Source organism: Siphateles boraxobius, unplaced genomic scaffold (assembly GCF_051911475.1).
Source record: "Siphateles boraxobius isolate OS27281-9 unplaced genomic scaffold, OSU_SipBor_1 39, whole genome shotgun sequence".
Lineage (NCBI taxonomy): Eukaryota > Metazoa > Chordata > Actinopteri > Cypriniformes > Leuciscidae > Siphateles > Siphateles boraxobius.
Window position 1 is genome coordinate 654,235 of NW_027509019.1, and position 22,559 is coordinate 676,793.

Below are 22,559 nucleotides of genomic sequence, written 5' to 3' on the forward strand. Positions count from 1 at the left end.
AATAAAGGAGCTGCTTTCTGTATTCCCTTTTATGTCTTTGTCCATTTCTTCATATGCACTGTAATTGAAATCCAGTGTTTTTTTAAGACTAATGTTGAACAAATGCAGTAATAGTATTACTCTCATATTCATGTCATATGTGTCAATGTTGTTACAATGTTTTGTTAAGGCTTATATCATTCTTTCATTCTAATGGCATGTCTTGTTAATGCTAATGTAATGTTTTACATGACATTCCTTGAATCTTGTGTCATGACACTCCACCCCATGCCCCCAAACCCATGACATTTCATTCCAAGAAATTTCCAAGAATCCTTGCCATGAAATTCTACTGCATCTACTGCATTCCTTGAATCTTGTGCCATGACACTCCACCCCATGCCCCCAAACCCATGACATTTCATTCCAAGAAATTTCCAAGAATCCTTGCCATGAAATTCTACTGCATCTTCTTCCGGTAAACATCACAACATGTCATTTCGTGAAATTCAGTTGAATCCGATTCAATCAACGTCCATTTTTTCTGAAATGTCATGACTTGAAATTCCAAGTGCCATAGAATCCCATACATTGCACTAAAGTGTTACTATAAAGGTCATGTACTGCAGGTCAGTGTTACTTTAATGTTTGGTTAATTCTAGCATGAACTGAATTGCAGTGCTTTGTCAACATTATTGCATTTCTGGATAAACTTGCCAGAGGGTTAAAGACTCTAGCTTGAGCCCGCAGCCAAAGGTTAGGTTTGTCAGAAGTGGGATTCGAACCCACGCCTCCAGGGGAGACTGCGACCTGAACGCAGCGCCTTAGACCGCTCGGCCATCCTGACATGACGGCCAGTGGACAGGCAGCATTTTTGCACCTACACGGAATGGCAGATGATCTAGAATCTAGGGCTTCACCGCTCACCCAAGTCAGAGCACATGCCTCGTTGGCGCAGTTAGGCAGCGCGTCAGTCTCATAATCTGAAGGTCGTGAGTTCGAGCCTCACACGGGGCAGAATGGTTCTTTTTGATACACGGGACCGTGTAAATAAAGGAGCTGCTTTCTGTATTCCCTTTTATGTCTTTGTCCATTTCTTCATATGCACTGTAATTGAAATCCAGTGTTTTTTTAAGACTAATGTTGAACAAATGCAGTAATAGTATTACTCTCATATTCATGTCATATGTGTCAATGTTGTTTCAATGTTTTGTTAAGGCTTATATCATTATTTCATTCTAATGGCATGTCTTGTTAATGCTAATGTAATGTTTTACATGACATTCCTTGAATCTTGTGTCATGACACTCCACCCCATGCCCCCAAACCCATGACATTTCATTCCAAGAAATTTCCAAGAATCCTTGCCATGAAATTCTACTGCATCTTCTTCCGGTAAACATCACAACATGTCATTTCGTGAAATTCAGTTGAATCCGATTCAATCAACATGTCCATTTTTTCTGAAATGTCATGACTTGAAATTCCAAGTGCCATAGAATCCCATACATTGCACTAAAGTGTTACTATAAAGGTCATGTACTGCAGGTCAGTGTTACTTTAATGTTTGGTTAATTCTAGCATGAACTGAATTGCAGTGCTTTGTCAACATTACTGCATTTCTGGATAAACTTGCCAGAGGGTTAAAGACTCTAGCTTGAGCCCGCAGCCAAAGGTTAGGTTTGTCAGAATTGGGATTCGAACCCACGCCTCCAGGGGAGACTGCGACCTGAACGCAGCGCCTTAGACCGCTCGGCCATCCTGACATGACGGCCAGTGGACAGCAGCATTTTTGCACCTACGCGGAATGGCAGATGATCTAGAATCTAGGCCTTCACCGCTCACCCGAGTCAGAGCACATGCCTCGTTGGCGCAGTTAGGCAGCGCGTCAGTCTCATAATCTGAAGGTCGTGAGTTCGAGCCTCACACGGGGCAGAATGGTGCTTTTTGATACACGGAACCGTGTAAATAAAGGAGCTGCTTTCTGTATTCCCTTTTATGCCTTTGTCCATTTCTTCATATGCACTGTAATTGAAATCCAGTGTTTTTTTAAGACTAATGTTGAACAAATGCAGTAATAGTATTACTCTCATATTCATGTCATATGTGTCAGTGTTGTTACAATGTTTTGTTAAGGCTTATATCATTCTTTCATTCTAATGGCATGTCTTGTTAATGCTAATGTAATGTTTTACATGACATTCCTTGAATCTTGTGTCATGACACTCCACCCCATGCCCCCAAACCCATGACATTTCATTCCAAGAAATTTCCAAGAATCCTTGCCATGAAATTCTACTGCATCTTCTTCCGGTAAACATCACAACATGTCATTTCGTGAAATTCAGTTGAATCCGATTCAATCAACATGTCCATTTTTTCTGAAATGTCATGACTTGAAATTCCAAGTGCCATAGAATCCCATACATTGCACTAAAGTGTTACTATAAAGGTCATGTACTGCAGGTCAGTGTTACTTTAATGTTTGGTTAATTCTAGCATGAACTGAATTGCAGTGCTTTGTCAACATTACTGCATTTCTGGATAAACTTGCCAGAGGGTTAAAGAACCTAGCTTGAGCCCGCAGCCAAAGGTTAGGTTTGTCAGAAGTGGGATTCGAACCCACGCCTCCATGGGAGACTGCGACCTGAACGCAGCGCCTTAGACCGCTCGGCCATCCTGACATGACGGCCAATGATGAGCAGCATTTTTCCAGCTACACGGAATGGCAGGTGATTTAGAATCTAGGGGTCAACGCTCACCCGAGTCAGAGCACATGCCACGTTGGCGCAGTTAGGCAGCGCGTCAGTCTCATAATCTGAAGGTCGTGAGTCATTTCTTCATATGCACTGTATTTGAAATCCAGTGTTTTTTTAAGACTAATGTTGAACAAATGCAGTAATAGTATTACTCTCATATTCATGTCATATGCGTCAGTGTTGTTACAATGTTTTGTTAAGGCTTATATCATTCTTTCATTCTAATGGCATGTCTTGTTAATGCTAATGTAATGTTTTACATGACATTCCTTGAATCTTGTGTCATGACACTCCACCCCATGCCCCCAAGCCCATGACATTTCATTCCAAGAAATTTCCAAGAATCCTTGCCATGAAATTCTACTACATCTTCTTCCGGTAAACATCACAACATGTTATTTCGTGAAATTCAGTTGAATCCGATTCAATCAACATGTCCATTTTTTCTGAAATGTCATGACTTGAAATTCCAAGTGCCATAGAATCCCATACATTGCATTAAAGTGTTACTATAAAGGTCATGTACTGCAGGTCAGTGTTACTTTAATGTTTGGTTAATTCTAGCATGAACTGAATTGCAGTGCTTTGTCAACATTACTGCATTTCTGGATAAACTTGCCAGAGGGTTAAAGACTCTAGCTTGAGCCCGCAGCCAAAGGTTAGGTTTGTCAGAAGTGGGATTCGAACCCACGCCTCCAGGGGAGACTGCGACCTGAACGCAGCGCCTTAGACCGCTCGGCCATCCTGACATGATGGCCAGTGGTCAGCTGGCCACTTCCACCTACACGGAATGGCAGATGATCTAGAATCTAGGGCTTCACCGCTCACCCGAGTCAGAGCACATGCCTCGTTTGTACAGTTAGGCAGCGCGTCAGTCTCATAATCTGAAGGTTGTGAGTTCGAGCCTCACACGGGGCAGAATGGTTCTTTTTGATACACGGGACCGTGTAAATAAAGGAGCTGCTTTCTGTATTCCCTTTTATGTCTTTGTCCATTTCTTCATATGCACTGTAATTGAAATCCAGTGTTTTTTTAAGACTAATGTTGAACAAATGCAGTAATAGTATTACTCTCATATTCATGTCATATGTGTCAATGTTGTTACAATGTTTTGTTAAGGCTTATATCATTCTTTCATTCTAATGGCATGTCTTGTTAATGCTAATGTAATGTTTTACATGACATTCCTTGAATCTTGTGTCATGACACTCCACCCCATGCCCCCAAACCCATGACATTTCATTCCAAGAAATTTCCAAGAATCCTTGCCATGAAATTCTACTGCATCTACTGCATTCCTTGAATCTTGTGTCATGACACTCCACCCCATGCCCCCAAACCCATGACATTTCATTCCAAGAAATTTCCAAGAATCCTTGCCATGAAATTCTACTGCATCTTCTTCCGGTAAACATCACAACATGTCATTTCGTGAAATTCAGTTGAATCCGATTCAATCAACATGTCCATTTTTTCTGAAATGTCATGACTTGAAATTCCAAGTGCCATAGAATCCCATACATTGCACTAAAGTGTTACTATAAAGGTCATGTACTGCAGGTCAGTGTTACTTTAATGTTTGGTTTATTCTAGCATGAACTGAATTGCAGTGCTTTGTCAACATTACTGCATTTCTGGATAAACTTGCCAGAGGGTTAAAGACTCTAGCTTGAGCCCGCAGCCAAAGGTTAGGTTTGTCAGAAGTGGGATTCGAACCCACGCCTCCAGGGGAGACTGCGACCTGAACGCAGCGCCTTAGACCGCTCGGCCATCCTGACATGACGGCCAGTGGTCAGCTGGCCACTTCCACCTACACGGAATGGCAGATGATCTAGAATCTAGGGCTTCACCGCTCACCCGAGTCAGAGCACATGCCTCGTTGGCACAGTTAGGCAGCGCGTCAGTCTCATAATCTGAAGGTCGTGAGTTCGAGCCTCACACGGGGCAGAATGGTTCTTTTTGATACACGGGACCGTGTAAATAAAGGAGCTGCTTTCTGTATTCCCTTTTATGTCTTTGTCCATTTCTTCATATGCACTGTAATTGAAATCCAGTGTTTTTTTAAGACTAATGTTGAACAAATGCAGTAATAGTATTACTCTCATATTCATGTCATATGTGTCAATGTTGTTACAATGTTTTGTTAAGGCTTATATCATTCTTTCATTCTAATGGCATGTCTTGTTAATGCTAATGTAATGTTTTACATGACATTCCTTGAATCTTGTGTCATGACACTCCACCCCATGCCCCCAAACCCATGACATTTCATTCCAAGAAATTTCCAAGAATCCTTGCCATGAAATTCTACTGCATCTACTGCATTCCTTGAATCTTGTGTCATGACACTCCACCCCATGCCCCCAAACCCATGACATTTCATTCCAAGAAATTTCCAAGAATCCTTGCCATGAAATTCTACTGCATCTTCTTCCGGTAAACATCACAACATGTCATTTCGTGAAATTCAGTTGAATCCGATTCAATCAACGTCCATTTTTTCTGAAATGTCATGACTTGAAATTCCAAGTGCCATAGAATCCCATACATTGCACTAAAGTGTTACTATAAAGGTCATGTACTGCAGGTCAGTGTTACTTTAATGTTTGGTTAATTCTAGCATGAACTGAATTGCAGTGCTTTGTCAACATTATTGCATTTCTGGATAAACTTGCCAGAGGGTTAAAGACTCTAGCTTGAGCCCGCAGCCAAAGGTTAGGTTTGTCAGAAGTGGGATTCGAACCCACGCCTCCAGGGGAGACTGCGACCTGAACGCAGCGCCTTAGACCGCTCGGCCATCCTGACATGACGGCCAGTGGACAGCAGCATTTTTGCACCTACACGGAATGGCAGATGATCTAGAATCTAGGGCTTCACCGCTCACCCGAGTCAGAGCACATGCCTCGTTGGCGCAGTTAGGCAGCGCGTCAGTCTCATAATCTGAAGGTCGTGAGTTCGAGCCTCACACGGGGCAGAATGGTTCTTTTTGATACACGGGACCGTGTAAATAAAGGAGCTGCTTTCTGTATTCCCTTTTATGTCTTTGTCCATTTCTTCATATGCACTGTAATTGAAATCCAGTGTTTTTTTAAGACTAATGTTGAACAAATGCAGTAATAGTATGACTCTCATATTCATGTCATATGTGTCAATGTTGTTACAATGTTTTGTTAAGGCTTATATCATTCTTTCATTCTAATGGCATGTCTTGTTAATGCTAATGTAATGTTTTACATGACATTCCTTGAATCTTGTGTCATGACACTCCACCCCATGCCCCCAAACCCATGACATTTCATTCCAAGAAATTTCCAAGAATCCTTGCCATGAAATTCTACTGCATCTTCTTCCGGTAAACATCACAACATGTCATTTCGTGAAATTCAGTTGAATCCGATTCAATCAACATGTCCATTTTTTCTGAAATGTCATGACTTGAAATTCCAAGTGCCATAGAATCCCATACATTGCACTAAAGTGTTACTATAAAGGTCATGTACTGCAGGTCAGTGTTACTTTAATGTTTGGTTAATTCTAGCATGAACTGAATTGCAGTGCTTTGTCAACATTATTGCATTTCTGGATAAACTTGCCAGAGGGTTAAAGACTCTAGCTTGAGCCCGCAGCCAAAGGTTAGGTTTGTCAGAATTGGGATTCGAACCCACGCCTCCAGGGGAGACTGCGACCTGAACGCAGCGCCTTAGACCGCTCGGCCATCCTGACATGACGGCCAGTGGACAGCAGCATTTTTGCACCTACGCGGAATGGCAGATGATCTAGAATCTAGGCCTTCACCGCTCACCCGAGTCAGAGCACATGCCTCGTTGGCGCAGTTAGGCAGCGCGTCAGTCTCATAATCTGAAGGTCGTGAGTTCGAGCCTCACACGGGGCAGAATGGTGCTTTTTGATACACGGAACCGTGTAAATAAAGGAGCTGCTTTCTGTATTCCCTTTTATGCCTTTGTCCATTTCTTCATATGCACTGTAATTGAAATCCAGTGTTTTTTTAAGACTAATGTTGAACAAATGCAGTAATAGTATTACTCTCATATTCATGTCATATGTGTCAGTGTTGTTACAATGTTTTGTTAAGGCTTATATCATTCTTTCATTCTAATGGCATGTCTTGTTAATGCTAATGTAATGTTTTACATGACATTCCTTGAATCTTGTGTCATGACACTCCACCCCATGCCCCCAAACCCATGACATTTCATTCCAAGAAATTTCCAAGAATCCTTGCCATGAAATTCTACTGCATCTTCTTCCGGTAAACATCACAACATGTCATTTCGTGAAATTCAGTTGAATCCGATTCAATCAACATGTCCATTTTTTCTGAAATGTCATGACTTGAAATTCCAAGTGCCATAGAATCCCATACATTGCACTAAAGTGTTACTATAAAGGTCATGTACTGCAGGTCAGTGTTACTTTAATGTTTGGTTAATTCTAGCATGAACTGAATTGCAGTGCTTTGTCAACATTACTGCATTTCTGGATAAACTTGCCAGAGGGTTAAAGAACCTAGCTTGAGCCCGCAGCCAAAGGTTAGGTTTGTCAGAAGTGGGATTCGAACCCACGCCTCCATGGGAGACTGCGACCTGAACGCAGCGCCTTAGACCGCTCGGCCATCCTGACATGACGGCCAATGATGAGCAGCATTTTTCCAGCTACACGGAATGGCAGGTGATTTAGAATCTAGGGGTCAACGCTCACCCGAGTCAGAGCACATGCCACGTTGGCGCAGTTAGGCAGCGCGTCAGTCTCATAATCTGAAGGTCGTGAGTCATTTCTTCATATGCACTGTATTTGAAATCCAGTGTTTTTTTAAGACTAATGTTGAACAAATGCAGTAATAGTATTACTCTCATATTCATGTCATATGCGTCAGTGTTGTTACAATGTTTTGTTAAGGCTTATATCATTCTTTCATTCTAATGGCATGTCTTGTTAATGCTAATGTAATGTTTTACATGACATTCCTTGAATCTTGTGTCATGACACTCCACCCCATGCCCCCAAGCCCATGACATTTCATTCCAAGAAATTTCCAAGAATCCTTGCCATGAAATTCTACTACATCTTCTTCCGGTAAACATCACAACATGTTATTTCGTGAAATTCAGTTGAATCCGATTCAATCAACATGTCCATTTTTTCTGAAATGTCATGACTTGAAATTCCAAGTGCCATAGAATCCCATACATTGCATTAAAGTGTTACTATAAAGGTCATGTACTGCAGGTCAGTGTTACTTTAATGTTTGGTTAATTCTAGCATGAACTGAATTGCAGTGCTTTGTCAACATTACTGCATTTCTGGATAAACTTGCCAGAGGGTTAAAGACTCTAGCTTGAGCCCGCAGCCAAAGGTTAGGTTTGTCAGAAGTGGGATTCGAACCCACGCCTCCAGGGGAGACTGCGACCTGAACGCAGCGCCTTAGACCGCTCGGCCATCCTGACATGATGGCCAGTGGTCAGCTGGCCACTTCCACCTACACGGAATGGCAGATGATCTAGAATCTAGGGCTTCACCGCTCACCCGAGTCAGAGCACATGCCTCGTTTGTACAGTTAGGCAGCGCGTCAGTCTCATAATCTGAAGGTCGTGAGTTCGAGCCTCACACGGGGCAGAATGGTTCTTTTTGATACACGGGACCGTGTAAATAAAGGAGCTGCTTTCTGTATTCCCTTTTATGTCTTTGTCCATTTCTTCATATGCACTGTAATTGAAATCCAGTGTTTTTTTAAGACTAATGTTGAACAAATGCAGTAATAGTATTACTCTCATATTCATGTCATATGTGTCAATGTTGTTACAATGTTTTGTTAAGGCTTATATCATTCTTTCATTCTAATGGCATGTCTTGTTAATGCTAATGTAATGTTTTACATGACATTCCTTGAATCTTGTGTCATGACACTCCACCCCATGCCCCCAAACCCATGACATTTCATTCCAAGAAATTTCCAAGAATCCTTGCCATGAAATTCTACTGCATCTACTGCATTCCTTGAATCTTGTGTCATGACACTCCACCCCATGCCCCCAAACCCATGACATTTCATTCCAAGAAATTTCCAAGAATCCTTGCCATGAAATTCTACTGCATCTTCTTCCGGTAAACATCACAACATGTCATTTCGTGAAATTCAGTTGAATCCGATTCAATCAACATGTCCATTTTTTCTGAAATGTCATGACTTGAAATTCCAAGTGCCATAGAATCCCATACATTGCACTAAAGTGTTACTATAAAGGTCATGTACTGCAGGTCAGTGTTACTTTAATGTTTGGTTTATTCTAGCATGAACTGAATTGCAGTGCTTTGTCAACATTACTGCATTTCTGGATAAACTTGCCAGAGGGTTAAAGACTCTAGCTTGAGCCCGCAGCCAAAGGTTAGGTTTGTCAGAAGTGGGATTCGAACCCACGCCTCCAGGGGAGACTGCGACCTGAACGCAGCGCCTTAGACCGCTCGGCCATCCTGACATGACGGCCAGTGGTCAGCTGGCCACTTCCACCTACACGGAATGGCAGATGATCTAGAATCTAGGGCTTCACCGCTCACCCGAGTCAGAGCACATGCCTCGTTGGCACAGTTAGGCAGCGCGTCAGTCTCATAATCTGAAGGTCGTGAGTTCGAGCCTCACACGGGGCAGAATGGTTCTTTTTGATACACGGGACCGTGTAAATAAAGGAGCTGCTTTCTGTATTCCCTTTTATGTCTTTGTCCATTTCTTCATATGCACTGTAATTGAAATCCAGTGTTTTTTTAAGACTAATGTTGAACAAATGCAGTAATAGTATTACTCTCATATTCATGTCATATGTGTCAATGTTGTTACAATGTTTTGTTAAGGCTTATATCATTCTTTCATTCTAATGGCATGTCTTGTTAATGCTAATGTAATGTTTTACATGACATTCCTTGAATCTTGTGTCATGACACTCCACCCCATGCCCCCAAACCCATGACATTTCATTCCAAGAAATTTCCAAGAATCCTTGCCATGAAATTCTACTGCATCTACTGCATTCCTTGAATCTTGTGTCATGACACTCCACCCCATGCCCCCAAACCCATGACATTTCATTCCAAGAAATTTCCAAGAATCCTTGCCATGAAATTCTACTGCATCTTCTTCCGGTAAACATCACAACATGTCATTTCGTGAAATTCAGTTGAATCCGATTCAATCAACGTCCATTTTTTCTGAAATGTCATGACTTGAAATTCCAAGTGCCATAGAATCCCATACATTGCACTAAAGTGTTACTATAAAGGTCATGTACTGCAGGTCAGTGTTACTTTAATGTTTGGTTAATTCTAGCATGAACTGAATTGCAGTGCTTTGTCAACATTATTGCATTTCTGGATAAACTTGCCAGAGGGTTAAAGACTCTAGCTTGAGCCCGCAGCCAAAGGTTAGGTTTGTCAGAAGTGGGATTCGAACCCACGCCTCCAGGGGAGACTGCGACCTGAACGCAGCGCCTTAGACCGCTCGGCCATCCTGACATGACGGCCAGTGGACAGCAGCATTTTTGCACCTACACGGAATGGCAGATGATCTAGAATCTAGGGCTTCACCGCTCACCCGAGTCAGAGCACATGCCTCGTTGGCGCAGTTAGGCAGCGCGTCAGTCTCATAATCTGAAGGTCGTGAGTTCGAGCCTCACACGGGGCAGAATGGTTCTTTTTGATACACGGGACCGTGTAAATAAAGGAGCTGCTTTCTGTATTCCCTTTTATGTCTTTGTCCATTTCTTCATATGCACTGTAATTGAAATCCAGTGTTTTTTTAAGACTAATGTTGAACAAATGCAGTAATAGTATGACTCTCATATTCATGTCATATGTGTCAATGTTGTTACAATGTTTTGTTAAGGCTTATATCATTCTTTCATTCTAATGGCATGTCTTGTTAATGCTAATGTAATGTTTTACATGACATTCCTTGAATCTTGTGTCATGACACTCCACCCCATGCCCCCAAACCCATGACATTTCATTCCAAGAAATTTCCAAGAATCCTTGCCATGAAATTCTACTGCATCTTCTTCCGGTAAACATCACAACATGTCATTTCGTGAAATTCAGTTGAATCCGATTCAATCAACATGTCCATTTTTTCTGAAATGTCATGACTTGAAATTCCAAGTGCCATAGAATCCCATACATTGCACTAAAGTGTTACTATAAAGGTCATGTACTGCAGGTCAGTGTTACTTTAATGTTTGGTTAATTCTAGCATGAACTGAATTGCAGTGCTTTGTCAACATTATTGCATTTCTGGATAAACTTGCCAGAGGGTTAAAGACTCTAGCTTGAGCCCGCAGCCAAAGGTTAGGTTTGTCAGAATTGGGATTCGAACCCACGCCTCCAGGGGAGACTGCGACCTGAACGCAGCGCCTTAGACCGCTCGGCCATCCTGACATGACGGCCAGTGGACAGCAGCATTTTTGCACCTACGCGGAATGGCAGATGATCTAGAATCTAGGCCTTCACCGCTCACCCGAGTCAGAGCACATGCCTCGTTGGCGCAGTTAGGCAGCGCGTCAGTCTCATAATCTGAAGGTCGTGAGTTCGAGCCTCACACGGGGCAGAATGGTGCTTTTTGATACACGGAACCGTGTAAATAAAGGAGCTGCTTTCTGTATTCCCTTTTATGCCTTTGTCCATTTCTTCATATGCACTGTAATTGAAATCCAGTGTTTTTTTAAGACTAATGTTGAACAAATGCAGTAATAGTATTACTCTCATATTCATGTCATATGTGTCAGTGTTGTTACAATGTTTTGTTAAGGCTTATATCATTCTTTCATTCTAATGGCATGTCTTGTTAATGCTAATGTAATGTTTTACATGACATTCCTTGAATCTTGTGTCATGACACTCCACCCCATGCCCCCAAACCCATGACATTTCATTCCAAGAAATTTCCAAGAATCCTTGCCATGAAATTCTACTGCATCTTCTTCCGGTAAACATCACAACATGTCATTTCGTGAAATTCAGTTGAATCCGATTCAATCAACATGTCCATTTTTTCTGAAATGTCATGACTTGAAATTCCAAGTGCCATAGAATCCCATACATTGCACTAAAGTGTTACTATAAAGGTCATGTACTGCAGGTCAGTGTTACTTTAATGTTTGGTTAATTCTAGCATGAACTGAATTGCAGTGCTTTGTCAACATTACTGCATTTCTGGATAAACTTGCCAGAGGGTTAAAGAACCTAGCTTGAGCCCGCAGCCAAAGGTTAGGTTTGTCAGAAGTGGGATTCGAACCCACGCCTCCATGGGAGACTGCGACCTGAACGCAGCGCCTTAGACCGCTCGGCCATCCTGACATGACGGCCAATGATGAGCAGCATTTTTCCAGCTACACGGAATGGCAGGTGATTTAGAATCTAGGGGTCAACGCTCACCCGAGTCAGAGCACATGCCACGTTGGCGCAGTTAGGCAGCGCGTCAGTCTCATAATCTGAAGGTCGTGAGTCATTTCTTCATATGCACTGTATTTGAAATCCAGTGTTTTTTTAAGACTAATGTTGAACAAATGCAGTAATAGTATTACTCTCATATTCATGTCATATGCGTCAGTGTTGTTACAATGTTTTGTTAAGGCTTATATCATTCTTTCATTCTAATGGCATGTCTTGTTAATGCTAATGTAATGTTTTACATGACATTCCTTGAATCTTGTGTCATGACACTCCACCCCATGCCCCCAAGCCCATGACATTTCATTCCAAGAAATTTCCAAGAATCCTTGCCATGAAATTCTACTACATCTTCTTCCGGTAAACATCACAACATGTTATTTCGTGAAATTCAGTTGAATCCGATTCAATCAACATGTCCATTTTTTCTGAAATGTCATGACTTGAAATTCCAAGTGCCATAGAATCCCATACATTGCATTAAAGTGTTACTATAAAGGTCATGTACTGCAGGTCAGTGTTACTTTAATGTTTGGTTAATTCTAGCATGAACTGAATTGCAGTGCTTTGTCAACATTACTGCATTTCTGGATAAACTTGCCAGAGGGTTAAAGACTCTAGCTTGAGCCCGCAGCCAAAGGTTAGGTTTGTCAGAAGTGGGATTCGAACCCACGCCTCCAGGGGAGACTGCGACCTGAACGCAGCGCCTTAGACCGCTCGGCCATCCTGACATGATGGCCAGTGGTCAGCTGGCCACTTCCACCTACACGGAATGGCAGATGATCTAGAATCTAGGGCTTCACCGCTCACCCGAGTCAGAGCACATGCCTCGTTTGTACAGTTAGGCAGCGCGTCAGTCTCATAATCTGAAGGTCGTGAGTTCGAGCCTCACACGGGGCAGAATGGTTCTTTTTGATACACGGGACCGTGTAAATAAAGGAGCTGCTTTCTGTATTCCCTTTTATGTCTTTGTCCATTTCTTCATATGCACTGTAATTGAAATCCAGTGTTTTTTTAAGACTAATGTTGAACAAATGCAGTAATAGTATTACTCTCATATTCATGTCATATGTGTCAATGTTGTTACAATGTTTTGTTAAGGCTTATATCATTCTTTCATTCTAATGGCATGTCTTGTTAATGCTAATGTAATGTTTTACATGACATTCCTTGAATCTTGTGTCATGACACTCCACCCCATGCCCCCAAACCCATGACATTTCATTCCAAGAAATTTCCAAGAATCCTTGCCATGAAATTCTACTGCATCTTCTTCCGGTAAACATCACAACATGTCATTTCGTGAAATTCAGTTGAATCCGATTCAATCAACATGTCCATTTTTTCTGAAATGTCATGACTTGAAATTCCAAGTGCCATAGAATCCCATACATTGCACTAAAGTGTTACTATAAAGGTCATGTACTGCAGGTCAGTGTTACTTTAATGTTTGGTTAATTCTAGCATGAACTGAATTGCAGTGCTTTGTCAACATTACTGCATTTCTGGATAAACTTGCCAGAGGGTTAAAGAACCTAGCTTGAGCCCGCAGCCAAAGGTTAGGTTTGTCAGAAGTGGGATTCGAACCCACGCCTCCATGGGAGACTGCGACCTGAACGCAGCGCCTTAGACCGCTCGGCCATCCTGACATGACGGCCAATGATGAGCAGCATTTTTCCAGCTACACGGAATGGCAGGTGATTTAGAATCTAGGGGTCAACGCTCACCCGAGTCAGAGCACATGCCACGTTGGCGCAGTTAGGCAGCGCGTCAGTCTCATAATCTGAAGGTCGTGAGTCATTTCTTCATATGCACTGTATTTGAAATCCAGTGTTTTTTTAAGACTAATGTTGAACAAATGCAGTAATAGTATTACTCTCATATTCATGTCATATGCGTCAGTGTTGTTACAATGTTTTGTTAAGGCTTATATCATTCTTTCATTCTAATGGCATGTCTTGTTAATGCTAATGTAATGTTTTACATGACATTCCTTGAATCTTGTGTCATGACACTCCACCCCATGCCCCCAAGCCCATGACATTTCATTCCAAGAAATTTCCAAGAATCCTTGCCATGAAATTCTACTACATCTTCTTCCGGTAAACATCACAACATGTTATTTCGTGAAATTCAGTTGAATCCGATTCAATCAACATGTCCATTTTTTCTGAAATGTCATGACTTGAAATTCCAAGTGCCATAGAATCCCATACATTGCATTAAAGTGTTACTATAAAGGTCATGTACTGCAGGTCAGTGTTACTTTAATGTTTGGTTAATTCTAGCATGAACTGAATTGCAGTGCTTTGTCAACATTACTGCATTTCTGGATAAACTTGCCAGAGGGTTAAAGACTCTAGCTTGAGCCCGCAGCCAAAGGTTAGGTTTGTCAGAAGTGGGATTCGAACCCACGCCTCCAGGGGAGACTGCGACCTGAACGCAGCGCCTTAGACCGCTCGGCCATCTTGACATGACGGCCAGTGGTCAGCTGGCCACTTCCACCTACACGGAATGGCAGATAATCTAGAATCTAGGGCTTCACCGCTCACCCGAGTCAGAGCACATGCCTCGTTTGTACAGTTAGGCAGCGCGTCAGTCTCATAATCTGAAGGTCGTGAGTTCGAGCCTCACACGGGGCAGAATGGTTCTTTTTGATACACGGGACCGTGTAAATAAAGGAGCTGCTTTCTGTATTCCCTTTTATGTCTTTGTCCATTTCTTCATATGCACTGTAATTGAAATCCAGTGTTTTTTTAAGACTAATGTTGAACAAATGCAGTAATAGTATTACTCTCATATTCATGTCATATGTGTCAATGTTGTTACAATGTTTTGTTAAGGCTTATATCATTCTTTCATTCTAATGGCATGTCTTGTTAATGCTAATGTAATGTTTTACATGACATTCCTTGAATCTTGTGTCATGACACTCCACCCCATGCCCCCAAACCCATGACATTTCATTCCAAGAAATTTCCAAGAATCCTTGCCATGAAATTCTACTGCATCTACTGCATTCCTTGAATCTTGTGTCATGACACTCCACCCCATGCCCCCAAACCCATGACATTTCATTCCAAGAAATTTCCAAGAATCCTTGCCATGAAATTCTACTGCATCTTCTTCCGGTAAACATCACAACATGTCATTTCGTGAAATTCAGTTGAATCCGATTCAATCAACATGTCCATTTTTTCTGAAATGTCATGACTTGAAATTCCAAGTGCCATAGAATCCCATACATTGCACTAAAGTGTTACTATAAAGGTCATGTACTGCAGGTCAGTGTTACTTTAATGTTTGGTTTATTCTAGCATGAACTGAATTGCAGTGCTTTGTCAACATTACTGCATTTCTGGATAAACTTGCCAGAGGGTTAAAGACTCTAGCTTGAGCCCGCAGCCAAAGGTTAGGTTTGTCAGAAGTGGGATTCGAACCCACGCCTCCAGGGGAGACTGCGACCTGAACGCAGCGCCTTAGACCGCTCGGCCATCCTGACATGACGGCCAGTGGACAGCAGCATTTTTGCACCTACACGGAATGGCAGATGATCAAGAATCTAGGGCTTCACCGCTCACCCGAGTCAGAGCACATGCCTCGTTGGCGCAGTTAGGCAGCGCGTCAGTCTCATAATCTGAAGGTCGTGAGTTCGAGCCTCACACGGGGCAGAATGGTTCTTTTTGATACACGGGACCGTGTAAATAAAGGAGCTGCTTTCTGTATTCCCTTTTATGTCTTTGTCCATTTCTTCATATGCACTGTAATTGAAATCCAGTGTTTTTTTAAGACTAATGTTGAACAAATGCAGTAATAGTATTACTCTCATATTCATGTCATATGTGTCAATGTTGTTTCAATGTTTTGTTAAGGCTTATATCATTATTTCATTCTAATGGCATGTCTTGTTAATGCTAATGTAATGTTTTACATGACATTCCTTGAATCTTGTGTCATGACACTCCACCCCATGCCCCCAAACCCATGACATTTCATTCCAAGAAATTTCCAAGAATCCTTGCCATGAAATTCTACTGCATCTTCTTCCGGTAAACATCACAACATGTCATTTCGTGAAATTCAGTTGAATCCGATTCAATCAACATGTCCATTTTTTCTGAAATGTCATGACTTGAAATTCCAAGTGCCATAGAATCCCATACATTGCACTAAAGTGTTACTATAAAGGTCATGTACTGCAGGTCAGTGTTACTTTAATGTTTGGTTAATTCTAGCATGAACTGAATTGCAGTGCTTTGTCAACATTATTGCATTTCTGGATAAACTTGCCAGAGGGTTAAAGACTCTAGCTTGAGCCCGCAGCCAAAGGTTAGGTTTGTCAGAATTGGGATTCGAACCCACGCCTCCAGGGGAGACTGCGACCTGAACGCAGCGCCTTAGACCGCTCGGCCATCCTGACATGACGGCCAGTGGACAGCAGCATTTTTGCACCTACGCGGAATGGCAGATGATCTAGAATCTAGGCCTTCACCGCTCACCCGAGTCAGAGCACATGCCTCGTTGGCGCAGTTAGGCAGCGCGTCAGTCTCATAATCTGAAGGTCGTGAGTTCGAGCCTCACACGGGGCAGAATGGTGCTTTTTGATACACGGAACCGTGTAAATAAAGGAGCTGCTTTCTGTATTCCCTTTTATGCCTTTGTCCATTTCTTCATATGCACTGTAATTGAAATCCAGTGTTTTTTTAAGACTAATGTTGAACAAATGCAGTAATAGTATTACTCTCATATTCATGTCATATGTGTCAGTGTTGTTACAATGTTTTGTTAAGGCTTATATCATTCTTTCATTCTAATGGCATGTCTTGTTAATGCTAATGTAATGTTTTACATGACATTCCTTGAATCTTGTGTCATGACACTCCACCCCATGCCCCCAAACCCATGACATTTCATTCCAAGAAATTTCCAAGAATCCTTGCCATGAAATTCTACTGCATCTTCTTCCGGTAAACATCACAACATGTCATTTCGTGAAATTCAGTTGAATCCGATTCAATCAACATGTCCATTTTTTCTGAAATGTCATGACTTGAAATTCCAAGTGCCATAGAATCCCATACATTGCACTAAAGTGTTACTATAAAGGTCATGTACTGCAGGTCAGTGTTACTTTAATGTTTGGTTAATTCTAGCATAAACTGAATTGCAGTGCTTTGTCAACATTACTGCATTTCTGGATAAACTTGCCAGAGGGTTAAAGAACCTAGCTTGAGCCCGCAGCCAAAGGTTAGGTTTGTCAGAAGTGGGATTCGAACCCACGCCTCCATGGGAGACTGCGACCTGAACGCAGCGCCTTAGACCGCTCGGCCATCCTGACATGACGGCCAATGATGAGCAGCATTTTTCCACCTACACGGAATGGCAGGTGATTTAGAATCTAGGGGTCAACGCTCACCCGAGTCAGAGCACATGCCACGTTGGCGCAGTTAGGCAGCGCGTCAGTCTCATAATCTGAAGGTCGTGAGTCATTTCTTCATATGCACTGTATTTGAAATCCAGTGTTTTTTTAAGACTAATGTTGAACAAATGCAGTAATAGTATTACTCTCATATTCATGTCATATGCGTCAGTGTTGTTACAATGTTTTGTTAAGGCTTATATCATTCTTTCATTCTAATGGCATGTCTTGTTAATGCTAATGTAATGTTTTACATGACATTCCTTGAATCTTGTGTCATGACACTCCACCCCATGCCCCCAAGCCCATGACATTTCATTCCAAGAAATTTCCAAGAATCCTTGCCATGAAATTCTACTACATCTTCTTCCGGTAAACATCACAACATGTTATTTCGTGAAATTCAGTTGAATCCGATTCAATCAACATGTCCATTTTTTCTGAAATGTCATGACTTGAAATTCCAAGTGCCATAGAATCCCATACATTGCATTAAAGTGTTACTATAAAGGTCATGTACTGCAGGTCAGTGTTACTTTAATGTTTGGTTAATTCTAGCATGAACTGAATTGCAGTGCTTTGTCAACATTACTGCATTTCTGGATAAACTTGCCAGAGGGTTAAAGACTCTAGCTTGAGCCCGCAGCCAAAGGTTAGGTTTGTCAGAAGTGGGATTCGAACCCACGCCTCCAGGGGAGACTGCGACCTGAACGCAGCGCCTTAGACCGCTCGGCCATCCTGACATGATGGCCAGTGGTCAGCTGGCCACTTCCACCTACACGGAATGGCAGATGATCTAGAATCTAGGGCTTCACCGCTAACCCGAGTCAGAGCACATGCCTCGTTTGTACAGTTAGGCAGCGCGTCAGTCTCATAATCTGAAGGTCGTGAGTTCGAGCCTCACACGGGGCAGGATGGTTCTTTTTGATACACGGGACCGTGTAAATAAAGGAGCTGCTTTCTGTATTCCCTTTTATGTCTTTGTCCATTTCTTCATATGCACTGTAATTGAAATCCAGTGTTTTTTTAAGACTAATGTTGAACAAATGCAGTAATAGTATTACTCTCATATTCATGTCATATGTGTCAATGTTGTTACAATGTTTTGTTAAGGCTTATATCATTCTTTCATTCTAATGGCATGTCTTGTTAATGCTAATGTAATGTTTTACATGACATTCCTTGAATCTTGTGTCATGACACTCCACCCCATGCCCCCAAACCCATGACATTTCATTCCAAGAAATTTCCAAGAATCCTTGCCATGAAATTCTACTGCATCTTCTTCCGGTAAACATCACAACATGTCATTTCGTGAAATTCAGTTGAATCCGATTCAATCAACATGTCCATTTTTTCTGAAATGTCATGACTTGAAATTCCAAGTGCCATAGAATCCCATACATTGCACTAAAGTGTTACTATAAAGGTCATGTACTGCAGGTCAGTGTTACTTTAATGTTTGGTTAATTCTAGCATGAACTGAATTGCAGTGCTTTGTCAACATTATTGCATTTCTGGATAAACTTGCCAGAGGGTTAAAGACTCTAGCTTGAGCCCGCAGCCAAAGGTTAGGTTTGTCAGAATTGGGATTCGAACCCACGCCTCCAGGGGAGACTGCGACCTGAACGCAGCGCCTTAGACCGCTCGGCCATCCTGACATGACGGCCAGTGGACAGCAGCATTTTTGCACCTACGCGGAATGGCAGATGATCTAGAATCTAGGCCTTCACCGCTCACCCGAGTCAGAGCACATGCCTCGTTGGCGCAGTTAGGCAGCGCGTCAGTCTCATAATCTGAAGGTCGTGAGTTCGAGCCTCACACGGGGCAGAATGGTGCTTTTTGATACACGGAACCGTGTAAATAAAGGAGCTGCTTTCTGTATTCCCTTTTATGCCTTTGTCCATTTCTTCATATGCACTGTAATTGAAATCCAGTGTTTTTTTAAGACTAATGTTGAACAAATGCAGTAATAGTATTACTCTCATATTCATGTCATATGTGTCAGTGTTGTTACAATGTTTTGTTAAGGCTTATATCATTCTTTCATTCTAATGGCATGTCTTGTTAATGCTAATGTAATGTTTTACATGACATTCCTTGAATCTTGTGTCATGACACTCCACCCCATGCCCCCAAACCCATGACATTTCATTCCAAGAAATTTCCAAGAATCCTTGCCATGAAATTCTACTGCATCTTCTTCCGGTAAACATCACAACATGTCATTTCGTGAAATTCAGTTGAATCCGATTCAATCAACATGTCCATTTTTTCTGAAATGTCATGACTTGAAATTCCAAGTGCCATAGAATCCCATACATTGCACTAAAGTGTTACTATAAAGGTCATGTACTGCAGGTCAGTGTTACTTTAATGTTTGGTTAATTCTAGCATGAACTGAATTGCAGTGCTTTGTCAACATTACTGCATTTCTGGATAAACTTGCCAGAGGGTTAAAGAACCTAGCTTGAGCCCGCAGCCAAAGGTTAGGTTTGTCAGAAGTGGGATTCGAACCCACGCCTCCATGGGAGACTGCGACCTGAACGCAGCGCCTTAGACCGCTCGGCCATCCTGACATGACGGCCAATGATGAGCAGCATTTTTCCAGCTACACGGAATGGCAGGTGATTTAGAATCTAGGGGTCAACGCTCACCCGAGTCAGAGCACATGCCACGTTGGCGCAGTTAGGCAGCGCGTCAGTCTCATAATCTGAAGGTCGTGAGTCATTTCTTCATATGCACTGTATTTGAAATCCAGTGTTTTTTTAAGACTAATGTTGAACAAATGCAGTAATAGTATTACTCTCATATTCATGTCATATGCGTCAGTGTTGTTACAATGTTTTGTTAAGGCTTATATCATTCTTTCATTCTAATGGCATGTCTTGTTAATGCTAATGTAATGTTTTACATGACATTCCTTGAATCTTGTGTCATGACACTCCACCCCATGCCCCCAAGCCCATGACATTTCATTCCAAGAAATTTCCAAGAATCCTTGCCATGAAATTCTACTACATCTTCTTCCGGTAAACATCACAACATGTTATTTCGTGAAATTCAGTTGAATCCGATTCAATCAACATGTCCATTTTTTCTGAAATGTCATGACTTGAAATTCCAAGTGCCATAGAATCCCATACATTGCATTAAAGTGTTACTATAAAGGTCATGTACTGCAGGTCAGTGTTACTTTAATGTTTGGTTAATTCTAGCATGAACTGAATTGCAGTGCTTTGTCAACATTACTGCATTTCTGGATAAACTTGCCAGAGGGTTAAAGACTCTAGCTTGAGCCCGCAGCCAAAGGTTAGGTTTGTCAGAAGTGGGATTCGAACCCACGCCTCCAGGGGAGACTGCGACCTGAACGCAGCGCCTTAGACCGCTCGGCCATCCTGACATGATGGCCAGTGGTCAGCTGGCCACTTCCACCTACACGGAATGGCAGATGATCTAGAATCTAGGGCTTCACCGCTCACCCGAGTCAGAGCACATGCCTCGTTTGTACAGTTAGGCAGCGCGTCAGTCTCATAATCTGAAGGTCGTGAGTTCGAGCCTCACACGGGGCAGAATGGTTCTTTTTGATACACGGGACCGTGTAAATAAAGGAGCTGCTTTCTGTATTCCCTTTTATGTCTTTGTCCATTTCTTCATATGCACTGTAATTGAAATCCAGTGTTTTTTTAAGACTAATGTTGAACAAATGCAGTAATAGTATTACTCTCATATTCATGTCATATGTGTCAATGTTGTTACAATGTTTTGTTAAGGCTTATATCATTCTTTCATTCTAATGGCATGTCTTGTTAATGCTAATGTAATGTTTTACATGACATTCCTTGAATCTTGTGTCATGACACTCCACCCCATGCCCCCAAACCCATGACATTTCATTCCAAGAAATTTCCAAGAATCCTTGCCATGAAATTCTACTGCATCTTCTTCCGGTAAACATCACAACATGTCATTTCGTGAAATTCAGTTGAATCCGATTCAATCAACATGTCCATTTTTTCTGAAATGTCATGACTTGAAATTCCAAGTGCCATAGAATCCCATACATTGCACTAAAGTGTTACTATAAAGGTCATGTACTGCAGGTCAGTGTTACTTTAATGTTTGGTTAATTCTAGCATGAACTGAATTGCAGTGCTTTGTCAACATTACTGCATTTCTGGATAAACTTGCCAGAGGGTTAAAGAACCTAGCTTGAGCCCGCAGCCAAAGGTTAGGTTTGTCAGAAGTGGGATTCGAACCCACGCCTCCATGGGAGACTGCGACCTGAACGCAGCGCCTTAGACCGCTCGGCCATCCTGACATGACGGCCAATGATGAGCAGCATTTTTCCAGCTACACGGAATGGCAGGTGATTTAGAATCTAGGGGTCAACGCTCACCCGAGTCAGAGCACATGCCACGTTGGCGCAGTTAGGCAGCGCGTCAGTCTCATAATCTGAAGGTCGTGAGTCATTTCTTCATATGCACTGTATTTGAAATCCAGTGTTTTTTTAAGACTAATGTTGAACAAATGCAGTAATAGTATTACTCTCATATTCATGTCATATGCGTCAGTGTTGTTACAATGTTTTGTTAAGGCTTATATCATTCTTTCATTCTAATGGCATGTCTTGTTAATGCTAATGTAATGTTTTACATGACATTCCTTGAATCTTGTGTCATGACACTCCACCCCATGCCCCCAAGCCCATGACATTTCATTCCAAGAAATTTCCAAGAATCCTTGCCATGAAATTCTACTACATCTTCTTCCGGTAAACATCACAACATGTTATTTCGTGAAATTCAGTTGAATCCGATTCAATCAACATGTCCATTTTTTCTGAAATGTCATGACTTGAAATTCCAAGTGCCATAGAATCCCATACATTGCATTAAAGTGTTACTATAAAGGTCATGTACTGCAGGTCAGTGTTACTTTAATGTTTGGTT

At 41.9% G+C, this 22,559-nt stretch overlaps 35 non-coding genes across 35 annotated transcripts; 11 read left to right on the forward strand and 24 right to left on the reverse strand.

Moving 5' to 3' along the window:
• Positions 1 to 743: 743 nt before the first annotated feature.
• Positions 744 to 826, reverse strand: trnal-cag (transfer RNA leucine (anticodon CAG)). The gene has a single exon. It is a non-coding gene; the product is annotated as a tRNA-Leu (tRNA).
• A 96-nt stretch (positions 827 to 922) lies between these two features.
• On the forward strand, positions 923 to 996 carry trnam-cau (transfer RNA methionine (anticodon CAU)). Its single transcript has one exon. It is a non-coding gene; the product is annotated as a tRNA-Met (tRNA).
• Positions 997 to 1,662: 666 nt separating this feature from the next.
• On the reverse strand, positions 1,663 to 1,745 carry trnal-cag (transfer RNA leucine (anticodon CAG)). The gene has a single exon. It is a non-coding gene; the product is annotated as a tRNA-Leu (tRNA).
• A 95-nt stretch (positions 1,746 to 1,840) lies between these two features.
• On the forward strand, positions 1,841 to 1,914 carry trnam-cau (transfer RNA methionine (anticodon CAU)). Its single transcript has one exon. It is a non-coding gene; the product is annotated as a tRNA-Met (tRNA).
• A 666-nt stretch (positions 1,915 to 2,580) lies between these two features.
• On the reverse strand, positions 2,581 to 2,663 carry trnal-cag (transfer RNA leucine (anticodon CAG)). The gene has a single exon. It is a non-coding gene; the product is annotated as a tRNA-Leu (tRNA).
• A 741-nt stretch (positions 2,664 to 3,404) lies between these two features.
• trnal-cag (transfer RNA leucine (anticodon CAG)) lies at positions 3,405 to 3,487 on the reverse strand. The gene has a single exon. It is a non-coding gene; the product is annotated as a tRNA-Leu (tRNA).
• Positions 3,488 to 4,433: 946 nt separating this feature from the next.
• trnal-cag (transfer RNA leucine (anticodon CAG)) lies at positions 4,434 to 4,516 on the reverse strand. Its single transcript has one exon. It is a non-coding gene; the product is annotated as a tRNA-Leu (tRNA).
• A 95-nt stretch (positions 4,517 to 4,611) lies between these two features.
• Positions 4,612 to 4,685, forward strand: trnam-cau (transfer RNA methionine (anticodon CAU)). Its single transcript has one exon. It is a non-coding gene; the product is annotated as a tRNA-Met (tRNA).
• A 775-nt stretch (positions 4,686 to 5,460) lies between these two features.
• On the reverse strand, positions 5,461 to 5,543 carry trnal-cag (transfer RNA leucine (anticodon CAG)). Its single transcript has one exon. It is a non-coding gene; the product is annotated as a tRNA-Leu (tRNA).
• A 95-nt stretch (positions 5,544 to 5,638) lies between these two features.
• Positions 5,639 to 5,712, forward strand: trnam-cau (transfer RNA methionine (anticodon CAU)). Its single transcript has one exon. It is a non-coding gene; the product is annotated as a tRNA-Met (tRNA).
• Positions 5,713 to 6,378: 666 nt separating this feature from the next.
• Positions 6,379 to 6,461, reverse strand: trnal-cag (transfer RNA leucine (anticodon CAG)). The gene has a single exon. It is a non-coding gene; the product is annotated as a tRNA-Leu (tRNA).
• Positions 6,462 to 6,556: 95 nt separating this feature from the next.
• Positions 6,557 to 6,630, forward strand: trnam-cau (transfer RNA methionine (anticodon CAU)). Its single transcript has one exon. It is a non-coding gene; the product is annotated as a tRNA-Met (tRNA).
• A 666-nt stretch (positions 6,631 to 7,296) lies between these two features.
• trnal-cag (transfer RNA leucine (anticodon CAG)) lies at positions 7,297 to 7,379 on the reverse strand. The gene has a single exon. It is a non-coding gene; the product is annotated as a tRNA-Leu (tRNA).
• Positions 7,380 to 8,120: 741 nt separating this feature from the next.
• Positions 8,121 to 8,203, reverse strand: trnal-cag (transfer RNA leucine (anticodon CAG)). The gene has a single exon. It is a non-coding gene; the product is annotated as a tRNA-Leu (tRNA).
• A 946-nt stretch (positions 8,204 to 9,149) lies between these two features.
• trnal-cag (transfer RNA leucine (anticodon CAG)) lies at positions 9,150 to 9,232 on the reverse strand. Its single transcript has one exon. It is a non-coding gene; the product is annotated as a tRNA-Leu (tRNA).
• Positions 9,233 to 9,327: 95 nt separating this feature from the next.
• trnam-cau (transfer RNA methionine (anticodon CAU)) lies at positions 9,328 to 9,401 on the forward strand. The gene has a single exon. It is a non-coding gene; the product is annotated as a tRNA-Met (tRNA).
• A 775-nt stretch (positions 9,402 to 10,176) lies between these two features.
• On the reverse strand, positions 10,177 to 10,259 carry trnal-cag (transfer RNA leucine (anticodon CAG)). The gene has a single exon. It is a non-coding gene; the product is annotated as a tRNA-Leu (tRNA).
• Positions 10,260 to 10,354: 95 nt separating this feature from the next.
• trnam-cau (transfer RNA methionine (anticodon CAU)) lies at positions 10,355 to 10,428 on the forward strand. The gene has a single exon. It is a non-coding gene; the product is annotated as a tRNA-Met (tRNA).
• A 666-nt stretch (positions 10,429 to 11,094) lies between these two features.
• On the reverse strand, positions 11,095 to 11,177 carry trnal-cag (transfer RNA leucine (anticodon CAG)). The gene has a single exon. It is a non-coding gene; the product is annotated as a tRNA-Leu (tRNA).
• Positions 11,178 to 11,272: 95 nt separating this feature from the next.
• Positions 11,273 to 11,346, forward strand: trnam-cau (transfer RNA methionine (anticodon CAU)). Its single transcript has one exon. It is a non-coding gene; the product is annotated as a tRNA-Met (tRNA).
• A 666-nt stretch (positions 11,347 to 12,012) lies between these two features.
• Positions 12,013 to 12,095, reverse strand: trnal-cag (transfer RNA leucine (anticodon CAG)). The gene has a single exon. It is a non-coding gene; the product is annotated as a tRNA-Leu (tRNA).
• A 741-nt stretch (positions 12,096 to 12,836) lies between these two features.
• On the reverse strand, positions 12,837 to 12,919 carry trnal-cag (transfer RNA leucine (anticodon CAG)). Its single transcript has one exon. It is a non-coding gene; the product is annotated as a tRNA-Leu (tRNA).
• An 835-nt stretch (positions 12,920 to 13,754) lies between these two features.
• trnal-cag (transfer RNA leucine (anticodon CAG)) lies at positions 13,755 to 13,837 on the reverse strand. Its single transcript has one exon. It is a non-coding gene; the product is annotated as a tRNA-Leu (tRNA).
• A 741-nt stretch (positions 13,838 to 14,578) lies between these two features.
• Positions 14,579 to 14,661, reverse strand: trnal-cag (transfer RNA leucine (anticodon CAG)). Its single transcript has one exon. It is a non-coding gene; the product is annotated as a tRNA-Leu (tRNA).
• A 946-nt stretch (positions 14,662 to 15,607) lies between these two features.
• Positions 15,608 to 15,690, reverse strand: trnal-cag (transfer RNA leucine (anticodon CAG)). The gene has a single exon. It is a non-coding gene; the product is annotated as a tRNA-Leu (tRNA).
• Positions 15,691 to 15,785: 95 nt separating this feature from the next.
• trnam-cau (transfer RNA methionine (anticodon CAU)) lies at positions 15,786 to 15,859 on the forward strand. Its single transcript has one exon. It is a non-coding gene; the product is annotated as a tRNA-Met (tRNA).
• A 666-nt stretch (positions 15,860 to 16,525) lies between these two features.
• On the reverse strand, positions 16,526 to 16,608 carry trnal-cag (transfer RNA leucine (anticodon CAG)). Its single transcript has one exon. It is a non-coding gene; the product is annotated as a tRNA-Leu (tRNA).
• Positions 16,609 to 16,703: 95 nt separating this feature from the next.
• On the forward strand, positions 16,704 to 16,777 carry trnam-cau (transfer RNA methionine (anticodon CAU)). Its single transcript has one exon. It is a non-coding gene; the product is annotated as a tRNA-Met (tRNA).
• A 666-nt stretch (positions 16,778 to 17,443) lies between these two features.
• trnal-cag (transfer RNA leucine (anticodon CAG)) lies at positions 17,444 to 17,526 on the reverse strand. Its single transcript has one exon. It is a non-coding gene; the product is annotated as a tRNA-Leu (tRNA).
• Positions 17,527 to 18,267: 741 nt separating this feature from the next.
• Positions 18,268 to 18,350, reverse strand: trnal-cag (transfer RNA leucine (anticodon CAG)). The gene has a single exon. It is a non-coding gene; the product is annotated as a tRNA-Leu (tRNA).
• An 835-nt stretch (positions 18,351 to 19,185) lies between these two features.
• On the reverse strand, positions 19,186 to 19,268 carry trnal-cag (transfer RNA leucine (anticodon CAG)). The gene has a single exon. It is a non-coding gene; the product is annotated as a tRNA-Leu (tRNA).
• Positions 19,269 to 19,363: 95 nt separating this feature from the next.
• Positions 19,364 to 19,437, forward strand: trnam-cau (transfer RNA methionine (anticodon CAU)). Its single transcript has one exon. It is a non-coding gene; the product is annotated as a tRNA-Met (tRNA).
• Positions 19,438 to 20,103: 666 nt separating this feature from the next.
• Positions 20,104 to 20,186, reverse strand: trnal-cag (transfer RNA leucine (anticodon CAG)). Its single transcript has one exon. It is a non-coding gene; the product is annotated as a tRNA-Leu (tRNA).
• A 741-nt stretch (positions 20,187 to 20,927) lies between these two features.
• Positions 20,928 to 21,010, reverse strand: trnal-cag (transfer RNA leucine (anticodon CAG)). The gene has a single exon. It is a non-coding gene; the product is annotated as a tRNA-Leu (tRNA).
• Positions 21,011 to 21,845: 835 nt separating this feature from the next.
• On the reverse strand, positions 21,846 to 21,928 carry trnal-cag (transfer RNA leucine (anticodon CAG)). The gene has a single exon. It is a non-coding gene; the product is annotated as a tRNA-Leu (tRNA).
• Positions 21,929 to 22,559: the final 631 nt, after the last annotated feature.